Source organism: Lemur catta, chromosome 23 (genome assembly GCF_020740605.2).
Source record: "Lemur catta isolate mLemCat1 chromosome 23, mLemCat1.pri, whole genome shotgun sequence".
Classification (NCBI taxonomy): Eukaryota; Metazoa; Chordata; class Mammalia; order Primates; family Lemuridae; genus Lemur; species Lemur catta.
Window position 1 is genome coordinate 1,091,004 of NC_059150.1, and position 11,030 is coordinate 1,102,033.

Genomic DNA, 11,030 nt, shown 5'->3' on the forward strand with positions numbered 1-11,030 from the left:
AGAGGCACGGTAGAAACAAAAGGCTCTTTCACAATTCAAAGAGAATATTTTGGTTTAAATTGAGCATTATTAGTCTATTAAAGTGTCTGGACCTCCATGAGTTCATTAGTAAATAAAAGTATAAATTTATCGACCTATCCACATTTATGTGCACGTAAGTGTCCGTTCAGGCGTGCTAAATGTGCATACTATGTCGTGGCTAGAACTACATCCGGATGCCTACCGAGAGACATTTCGCCACATGTACAACTTCAATAGCCTGAATACCCAAGTATTAAGTGCTGGATTATGAAGCATTTGAAGTTAACACTGATGTTTTCTGTTTCTCTAGAGTACCTTGTATTGGAATGTATAACCAATAAAAGTTCTCACCACGGTCTTTATTTTTGTTTTGATTCAGATATGGATAAACTCACAGAATCACTCCGTGTGCTGGAAAGAGCCTTGCTATTAACAGATTGGTTCAAATCCCCAATATTTCCCATTGAAACAGAAAGCACCCGGACAGATGTGTATTGTTTCTAGTTCAGAGATAATTGTGGGCTTTCCTCAGAAAAACGTGGATATTAAGAGGTTTTTTTAGTCTCTGTAGATTTATCCTTTTTTTTTAGAGGCTCAAGCAATCCTCCCGCCTCAGCCTCCAGAGTAGCTGGGAACACAGGTGTATACCACCATGCCCGACTAATTTTTTTTTTTTTTTTTTTGTAGAGACAGGCTCTCACTAGGTCAGTCCGGCTGGTCAAGTGATCCTCCCACCTTGGCCTCCCAAAGTGCTGGGGTAACATGTGTGAGCCACTGCATCTGGCCAGGTTTACACACTTTTTTACCATTGCTGACATAGTGTAATTGCAGCAATATGGCCACTACGGATACCTCTTATTTATTGCTTGTGAATTGTTAGTGCAAGTCGCATTCAATTTAGAAAGACTACAATGATTATAAACACTGATAGTTATTATTTCATAGAATTTTCTATAAATGTTGACAGCCTTTGTTCATCCATCAGTTGCTTACCACCATTCCTCCTAAACTTTCTTTCATGTCACTTCTATTCCCATCACATTATTGAAACCACTTTCCTTAAAGTTAGCAGTGAACTTTTCTTTCCCCAAATCATGGCATTTTCCCTGTCTTTATTCACGTTTGCTTTTGTGCCAGGTTTTTACACCCCTTGTAACTTGCGTCTCTCCAGAACTGCTTCCCCGCAGGCCACGCACCTGCTGCCCCTCCCGGGTTCTGCTGACTTGGAGCCAGCGCAGCCCGGCCCAGCCCCAGGGTCCCTGCAGATTCAGCCCGAGCCGATGGTGTGACGTGGTCCTTGCCTCGGACACAGTGACCTTACTCGGGTTGGGGTCGTGGACACAGAGTGGAAAGACTGGGGAGTGCGTCCCTGCAGGACAGACCACACAGGGACATTATGATTTCACACCATTGTGATCACCTGGAAGCTATGATTTTACATTTTGCTTTTTCACTAACATTTTATCATTATATCACAAGCATTTTGCACATTGTTAGATAATTAGTATTTGTAATGGCTGCATATTATGCCATCCTATAGCTACCCCATAATTTATAGAACCATTTTCCCGCTGTTGCAAGATTGGCCAGGGCTGCCACGTATGACTGCCCAGGCTGTGCACTGCTCAAGCCCAAGGACACTGTTCTCAGAGACTAAAGTGACTATAAAAAACTGTTTCTGTTACTTTTTTCCCTCACTTTTCCCTTAGGTGCCCTGCCATTTAGACTGCTAATACGTTTTCTTTTAAGGTCAGACATACACCCATGGATATGGCTGGAATCAAAAAAGGTATTTGTTCTTCTAGGATTTAAAGAACTTTAGTAACACCAGAGTGTGTCTGTTTCTCATTGGTCTGTATCCTCAGAAGAATAACTGGGGCAGTGAAAATACTCCACACAACGGTGCTCCCAGGCTTCTTTCTATTAACACAATCCACAAATGAGATAAATTACGAGTCTGACACTCCCACGTTAGCAGGATGACTTCTGGTTTCCCACTTAACTCAGCTCTGACCTTGCTCAGTACTTAGTTTCCTCGTCTGAACAGTAAGTGATTTAGATGAGGCGATCTCAGTGTTCCTCTCAATTTAATGTTTCACAACACTGTTATGCTTTCCAAGTTAGCGAAAACACTTTTTAGATATGGAAGTGATAATATATAGCACATTATCTTATATATATATATATATATATATATATTTTTGTTTGTTTGTTTGTTTTGAGACAGAGTCTTGCTCTCTCTCCCAAGCTTGAGTGCCGTGACGTCAGCATGGCTCACAGCAACCTCGAACTCCTGGGCTTCAGTGATCCTCCTGCCTCAGCCTCCCAAGTAGTTGGGACTACAGGCATGTGCCACCATGCCCGGTTAATTTTTCTATTTTTTGTAGAGACAGGATCTTGCTATGTTGCTCAGGCTGGTCTTGAACTCCTGGCCTCAAGTGATCCTCCCAACTCAGCCTTCCAAAATGCTGGGATTATAGGCTTGAGCCACCGCGCCCGGCCCATTGTCTTATACTTGAATCCATCTGTTCCATGTATGAGTCATGCTTCAGCAATGGTTCTCAAAGTGTGGTCCTGACACCCCCAGGGGTCCCCAGGACACTTTCAGGGCTTCCACAAGGTCAAAATTATTTGTATCATAATATTAAAATGTTATTTGATATTTTCACTCTTCTTTTCTCATGAGTGTGCAGAGTATGAGAAGTTTATTGTTATGTTTCCAGATTCTATATTGCAACTACCCTTTAAGAAACTACCATTGTCAAGTTTTGGTGTAGTGTCAAAGAAGATTATTCACTATTATCTGAAAGGCTATTAAAATATTCCTCTCTTTTCCTATTACATGTCCTTATGAGGCCAAATTTTCTTCATATATTTCAATCAAAATAATGTATTATAACAGATTGAAAGCAGAACCAAATATGAGAGTCAGTTTTAATTTATAATACAATACATACTGATATAAACAACCTACAAAAACAAAGATCTCTGGGGTCCTCGGTAAATATTAAGAGTATAAAGGGGTCCTGAGACCAAAAAGTTTGAGAATAGGTGCTCTGAAAGGTAATCAGAATAGCCACCCTCCTTCCCAGGCAGGTCACTTGCTGCTGTTACTCTCCTGAATAACCTACTTTTCTGTCCTCATTTGTTTACATAAAGGCCACCAGGAAGAGCCACCAGCAGTTTGAAAAGTGATCATTCTGCAATGCTTGTTGAATCCTTATATTCTGATTTATTTGCAATTGTGACATGGTTGCCTTTCACAGACCTTTTTCCTCTGAGTTTTGTTTCAAATAAGGGCTTTCTGTAGGAGTTCTGCACAAGAACAAAATGCTAGAATAGCTGTTAGAGCTCCGGGGGCTAAAGATGGAGTGTAGGGGACGGACGAGGATCGGAGGCTGAGATATACATTATGGGAAGCCCAAGATTAAAGACAGAGGAGATTACACCCACTGCCCTTTTGTGTTCCCAAAACAAGGACGCAGGAAGGACAGGTGTCATGTGGTCACTGTGGTTGGAAGGATCCCACAGGAGAAAAGAATGAAGCTTTTCTCTGGGTGACGCTATGTTGGCCTGTGTCTGGTTCCTGGCAAGGAGCCACGCTGTGCCCAGATCACCACGTGACCCGTGTTGTCGGGATGCAGCGACTCTCTCAGGTGGGCCCAGTTTGTGGGGCTGGGAGTTTGACAGCCCCCAGTCCCTGCGTTCACGCAGAAGTGACTCATTCCTTGGACCAGTCTCCTCTCCCTCTTTTTCAAACACAATTGTTCCTTTGGTTGTGCCCAATGCAGGAGTCTCCAGAGAAGGGAGGGAACAGAAGGACAAAGTGTACGAAGATTAGAATTTTGGGGCTTTCATGTGACTTCCCAGTGAATTTTCAGATGTTTCCTGGCCTGTGGAGCTCCCCATCTCTGCCCCCGTCCCCTTTGGAAAACTTTTTCCGGGCCTTATCTCTTTCATCTGAGTCGGAGCGACGGCACTGCCACCTCGGTGAGGCAGACGGAGGCTGGTTTCCACCCCGCCAGCGAGCAGGCGGCATTAGAAGGGACACGGTGGCTTTTATCAAGGCCACAGGCGGAACTCGGGCCCTTTCATTCCCAATCAGGTCACCAGTAATGAGATCCTGGAACCTGTCCCCGGGGTCAGCCCCTGATGTCCCCGTCAAGCTCACTGCAACTGGGGCACATCAGACGGAACATACGAAGAGGGGAGGTGACAGCCAAAATCCGCAGCAAAGGCTGGAACGGGGACGTGAGGGCTGCCTTCAAGCAAGGTGACAAGTACTGTGAGGTTACTATGGGATGCAATCATATATAAAATGATCAGGCTCTGATTATTTTCATACGTGAATTTTAAGGGACTAAGCAAAATATTTATTGAAGAGAATTCATTCATCTCTCACCGTTCATTCCCTGATCTACCCACTTTTGTCCTCTCACTCCATCTTTTCATCACATTTGAAGGACAACAAGTCAAACTTGGCTGAGCCCAACTGTGCACGTTCTCCACAACCACAGCAAAACAACTGAGCCCTGCTGGAGAAATTTGCACCGTAGGTCAGATGGGTGTTTTGCTAAAATCACAATGTTAACCTCTGTCTTTCCCCGCAATCCTGTCTCTCTGGGCAGATTAATCTCTTACCCTCTGCGGCAACCCTCGAGCCCTGATCTGCTCTTCTCAAATCCCTAACGCTGACTTCTCCGTGTCACCAGCCAACCCTACATCCTACTCTTTCTAAGCAGACGAGCTGGCTTATCTCCTAGGAAGCAGAATCCAACAGATGGGAATTACATCCACTTCCTGCTGCAGCACACCACCTCGGCCACGTCGAGATTCAGCCTGTCCCCCGTCCCGCCACCATAGAGGAGGCCGATTCGTATTCGAAATCCCTCCCTCTGCAGACCCGCGTTCTCTGACGTTCACAGGAGCTGCACACAACGAGCCATTCATCTTCTGTCTTGTAGGTAACCGATCTCCCGATTGTCCCTAAACCCACTTCCTGTCCAGTGTTTGTCATTTTAGGGGATGGCACCGTTATTATTCATTGTGCAAACCAGAAACCCCGGAGTCATCCCCAACACTCAGTTCCCTTTGCCTCCAATAATTCAATCTGTCATCACAGTCTGTCAATTCTTACCTCTTAAATATTTTTCAAATCCACCTCCCCTCTTTGCCATGTCTGGTCCAACCTCGCATCTTTCCCTTTTTGAACTAGGGCAAAGGTTTTTTTTTTTTTTGAGACAGAGTCTCGCTCTGTTGCCTGGGCTAGAGTGAGTGCCGTGGCGTCAGCCTAGCTCACAGCAACCTCAAACTCCTGGGCTTAAGTGATCCTCCTGCCTCAGCCTCCCGAGTAGCTGGGACAACAGGCATGCGCCACCATGCCCGCCTAATTTTTTGTATATATATTTTTAGTTGGCCAGATAATTTCTTTCTATTTTTAGTAGAGATGGGGTCTCACTCTTGCTCAGGCTGGTCTCGAACTCCTGACCTCAAACAATCCACCCGCCTCGGCCTCCCAGAATGCTGGGATTATAAGCGTGAGCCACCACGCCCGGCCTTAGGGCAAAGGTTTTTAGCTTGTCCGACGACAGTCACTCCTGACCCATTAAATTTATTTTCCATGTTGTGCGATCTGTTCAACACATCATCCCGATCATATCGCATCCCAAGCCCACCCCGGTCCTCCTGCCTTCAGCCTTTCTTGACTTGCTCTCCCGCATTGTGCGAAAAAGACCACAGATTTTTAGCTCGGGATAGAAGCCCTCTCTGCCGTCCTCCTGACTTCGTGCCCCGCAGCCGCGACGGCCACGTCGTCCCCCGGCACAGGCCTCTGCAGACGCCGCTCTGCAGCCTGCAACGTGCCGCGGTTCCTCGTCACCTGTTAATCACGCGCTCGTCCTTCACTTCCAGCTGAAGTGACACCCCAGACAGTATCACTTTCCCACTATAAGTTTGCGTAGCATCATGTGCCTTTCCTTTGTATAACTCCACTTATGACAGCTGCCACTTTACGTCTCTTTGTGAGATGACTCAGTCCTGTCTGTCTCCTTCCCACGGCCACGCACTCAGACAGGCAGGGCCTGTCTCTGATCTGCGCCGTGTCCCTAGCATGACGCCAGGCATGCAGTGGGCGCTGCATAAATATTTATGGATGAGTGTGGATGGAGCAACCGTTCAGGGCACTGATTCAGATACTCCAGGGCAGTGGTTCTCAAACTCCAGCACCAGAGTCACCTGAAGGCTTGTTGCAGCACAGACTGAGGGGCCTCACCCCAGAATTTCGGGTTCAGTAGGTCTCAAGGGTCACATAAAAATCTGCATCTAATAAGCTTCCGGGTGATGCTGCTGCTGCTGGTCTGGAGACCACAGGTTGGGGACCACTGCTCTGGGGAATCAAACATGCCATTGTGATGTGGTCACTGTCTGCAAGACGTTTACAGTTTCATTCTGGGTTCGAACAGTAAATAGGAGAAATCCAAGTTAAAAACCACAGTATTTAAAAACTGTGAAAGCCAGAAACAGAAGAGACATGACCGCGACCTCGTCTGTCGTCAATGGACATAATCGATCGCTATGTCAGTTTTATGGCTGCTAACACTGTCAGTGCTTATGGAAAAGAAAGTTCATTTCAGACTGAAATGATCACAGGGATCGCCCGTAAGATATAAAAATCTAACAGGAAACTTAAGAAGGATGGAGGAGCTGAATTCTCAGGGTGGAACAGGACGATCGAGTATATGAAACGGGGACAGGGAGAGCGACAGTATAAAGGAGCGGAAGCAATAACGTCCCTGGAGACAAAGAGAATAAGCTAACTCAGCCGGAGCCCAGGATTCACGGAAAGGAAGAACAGAAACTGAGGCAGGAGGTGGAGGAAGAAAGGAAGGTTTGAGCAGGGAGAGCAACAAGAAAAGGCGGCTTCTGACGTTTACATGTGTGTGCATGAAACCAAATGATACCGAATTATTTTTGTTCCCCATCCACCATGTGCCTCATTTACAGAGAAACAGGGATTCTGGGAAAACCAAAGACTTCCCGTACGGCCCACGGGTGTCCCAGAGCGACACCTGCTCCGTTTCTGTCGCTACAGTCTCGAATGTGATGTTGAAAGAGCCCAAAGAGCAGGACCAAGAGGCCCATGTTCGTTTAACGCTTGGTTTTTGTGACAAAAGCATGTCCTGGCACACGTTACCATAGCCCGTTAAGATTCCACCTTTTTAGTGATGCTAAAAACCTCACTATTGTCTGAGTAGATTCCACAGTTATTGTTGGGTCGAGCCATTTTCAGAGATAAATTGCAAAGTGCTCAGGGCTGTTGGAGACTGTGCTGCCCAGAGCGTAAGGACTTGAGTCACGGGAAAGTCCGCGCCTCGAAAGTGACAAACTGCCACTCGTGCTCACACCAGGCGGTCGAGTATCCGACCTGACCCAGCCCCGGTGTCGTGAACATCCAGTAACCATCAGAGAACACACAGACCCAGCTTTGGACTTCTACGCAGGGGACACTCCTGCGTTTAGGGTATGTCACTTCATAAACAGAGTGTTTTCCAGTGTAATGAAATATCCCAAAATTTTGGATCACTTCCTTTGAGTAAGGAACACTCAGTAGATACAGAATTGAATTCTGCAGAATTGAACTAAAGAAGTCTAGGGTTTTTTTTTTATGTGGCTAGATAATTTTAGGCATATTATATTTCACATTTTTATGCTGGTCCCACAGTAAACATTCTGCTATGAAATTTGCCAAATGTTTTGTACTCATTCCAGTAAGTCAGGGAGGAAAAAAAATATATTTTTCCCCCTGAAAGACCTCAAACACTCCCTCATTCATTCACAAGTGTGAAAGCCATCTTTAAGCAGACATTCTGCCCTCCCACACTGCTGCTCCTCAGGATAACTGTTTGTCTAACGTGTAAATTTTCTCTGGGCACTGCCGATTGTGTCGTGATTTAAGAAGCAGTAGCCTGCGATCAAAGGCAGCCGTTCCTACCAGCTCCTAGGTCTTTCCTCCTCGCCCTCAAACCCGACCCAGCGCTAGAAGAGAAGCTATCGCCTCCTCTCTGGTAAACCTGGGGTGTTTCCCTTCTCTTCATCGGGATAGTTTTCTATTTGTTTCTTTTTGAAACTCACGTGTCATATTTGATTAAAGTTCACCGGGATTTAAAAAAACCCACTATTTTCCTACTTAGAAATACCACCGAAAGGCTTCATTTAGTTCATGCGGCACAGAGAACTTCTGACGCTTGACAGCACGTACTGCCAGCAGCGCCTTGTGGTTTCAGTCTCGCACATTTGTCATTTTAGTGCCGTGCTCTGTGTCCGTCTTTCTCCTAACAGCGCCAGCTCCTTGCATCTGGGAACAGCGCCTCGTGCTGCTTTTGGGGTCTCTGGGGCCCACACCTGTGCCCGGACACAGCAAACGCTGGTGTGTCTACGAACCCAGGGATTAAGAAAAGCACACGTACATCTCGGACTATCTGTTTATTACTAGGGAATCAGATAATGAGTGGAAACTTACAACTGAATTACTAAAGTAGTATTTTTGTTTTATTTTTGCGGATGAGACATTGTGACAGCTTCGAGCATTTTAAATAAACTTACAATAATTGTATGAAAAAGGAAAAGCATGATCTTATAGGATTAAAAAATGTTGTGTGTGAGGACAAACCAAAGGCCATCCCAGGAACAGAATCTGTGTATGCCATCACTCCTGAAGGAAAACAGAAGTTGCTTTACTCTGTGCTCAGCCTTAGATGAGACAGTTCCGTGGGGTGATGCCATAGAGCCAGCGGCGTGTCCCTCCCCACGCAGTGTATGTGTTGAGGTCCTGACCCCCCCCCGTGTGGCTGCATTTGGAGATGGGGCCTCCCAGGAGGGAATTGAGGCTCAGTGACGTCACGGGGTGGGGCCCCGGGCTTGGTGTCTTTCTAAGAAGGAACAGCAGAGTCCGCTCTCCCTGCCCTGGGCACACAGGAGGACAGGCCTGTGAGGATGGAGAGGGATGGCAGCCATCTGTGAGCCGGGAAGAGACCCCTCATCTGGAATGGAATCAGCTGGAACCTTGATCAGGATTTCTAGGATCCAGAACTGTGAGAAGATAAATTTTTGTTGCTTAAGCCACTGGTCTATGGTATTTTGTTATGACAGCTTGCATAGACTAATACAGGCCCTATGTGATTTCTATTAGCTTGCTCCTAATTTCTTTCTTTCTTTCCTTTTTTTTTTTTTTTTTTGAAACAGAGTCTCACTCTGTTGCCCAGGCTGGGATGCAGTGGCATGCTCACAGCTCCTTGTAACCTCAAACTCCCAGGCTACAGCAATCCTTCTGCCTCACCCTCCTGTGTAGCTGGAGAGCTACAGGTGTGTGCCATCACACCCAGCTGATTTATTTTATTTTTATTTTTTTGTAGAGATGGAGTCTTGCTATGTTGCCCAGGCTGGTCTTGAACTCCTGGGTTCTAGCGATTCTCCTGTCTTGGCCTCCCAAAGTGCTGAGCCACCATGCTTGGCCTTTTTGCCCCTAATTACTAATCAATCAGCAGTCCTACAGCCTACAGGTGTGCTCGTGAGTACTTTTCACTATTCTTGCTTTAAAGCCAATAAAAAGGTACCACCGACGGCAGGGATGCATTGCAACCTAGGGCAGCAGGTGGCCTGGCAGGTGTCACTTACATAATTTTATTTGACAAGCATTTTGTGGGGGTCCCCCTTGCGTCAGGCGCTGTACCAGGTGCTGGGAGTGTGGCAGCTGGCAGACAATGCCCTGTCTTCATGAAGCTTGCATCCTAGTGTCTTGTTTGTTACGGTCCAAGTGAGCTTAAATACCAATCTCAGTGCAGCATAAAACAGTGCTGTGTGGCAACAGCACAGTGGACAGGGGCATCGAAAGAAAGCGAGTGGAGGATCCTGCAGGAGGCAGCATTTCAGGGCCTCGCGGAGGTGGAGGTTGAGTGAAGACCTGAAAGGGGGGAGGAGGAGCCCGGCAGCGATCGATCTGCAGACGGCGAGTTTCTGGCCTGCGAGGGTCTGAGCGCTCCTGAGGGACAGAAAGGACCAGACAGGAGGTGGGTGTGCAGGGGCTGAGCTCACAGCCTTCGTGGGAGCAGGGGAGGCCTGTGGGCGGCCCGGGCAGGGCGTGGCAGGGGCTCCCTGGCCTCTGGCTTTGGCTCCGTGCGGGGTGGAAGCCGCCGGAGGGTTTGCACGAGAGGTCTCACGTCTAGTGTTTTAACCGGATCGCTGGGGCTGTTGTACTGAGAAGAATCGATGGAGCTGAGACACTTTTTAAAGGAGACTGTTGTGATAGTTCGTTAAGAAATGATGGTGGGTTTAACTGGGCTGGAGAGATGCAGGTGGGGAAGAAGTAATCAGATTGTGGGCAGATTGGATGTGGGATGTGAGCAAAAGGAATTGAAATTATTTTAAAAAATTTTTAAATTTTTATTTTGCTAATCTTGTCTGTATCATTCCAATTTTAGTATATGGGCTGCCGAAGTGAACACATATTCCAGAAATTTTGATCTCAGCAGCTAGGGGAAGGCCGGGAGGGTGTGGGAGGAGAGGTCTGGGGTTTGGGGCGGGGAACTGGGATGCTGGTCTCGGGCAAGTTCAGTCTGAGAATCCGTGAGACGGTCCCGTGGAGACGCTGAGCTCGCAGCCAGTTAAAGCTGTAGCTAAGGGGGAACAGGTGACGTGTGTTTGCTGCCGGGACAGACAGCTCAGAGGTGGGAAAGCTGACGGTGGTGAGAGAGCAGGAAGGTTTGCTGGGGCGATGTTCTCTAACCAGAGGAAACGGAGCGTGGTGCCCCCAAAGTCACAGGCAGTTTATTCAAATAACAGGAGAGAGGCACAGGGTTAGTGGCACCGACGCGGGGCTGGGCAGGTGGGACGGGGGGCTTGCAGAATTCCTTCCCGACTGCTTCCATTTCCTCAGTGACAAGGCAGCAAGGCGACAGCCGAGAACGGAAACAGGCGAGGAGCTGTCGGGGCTCGGTGGGAAAGAAGGTAAGAAA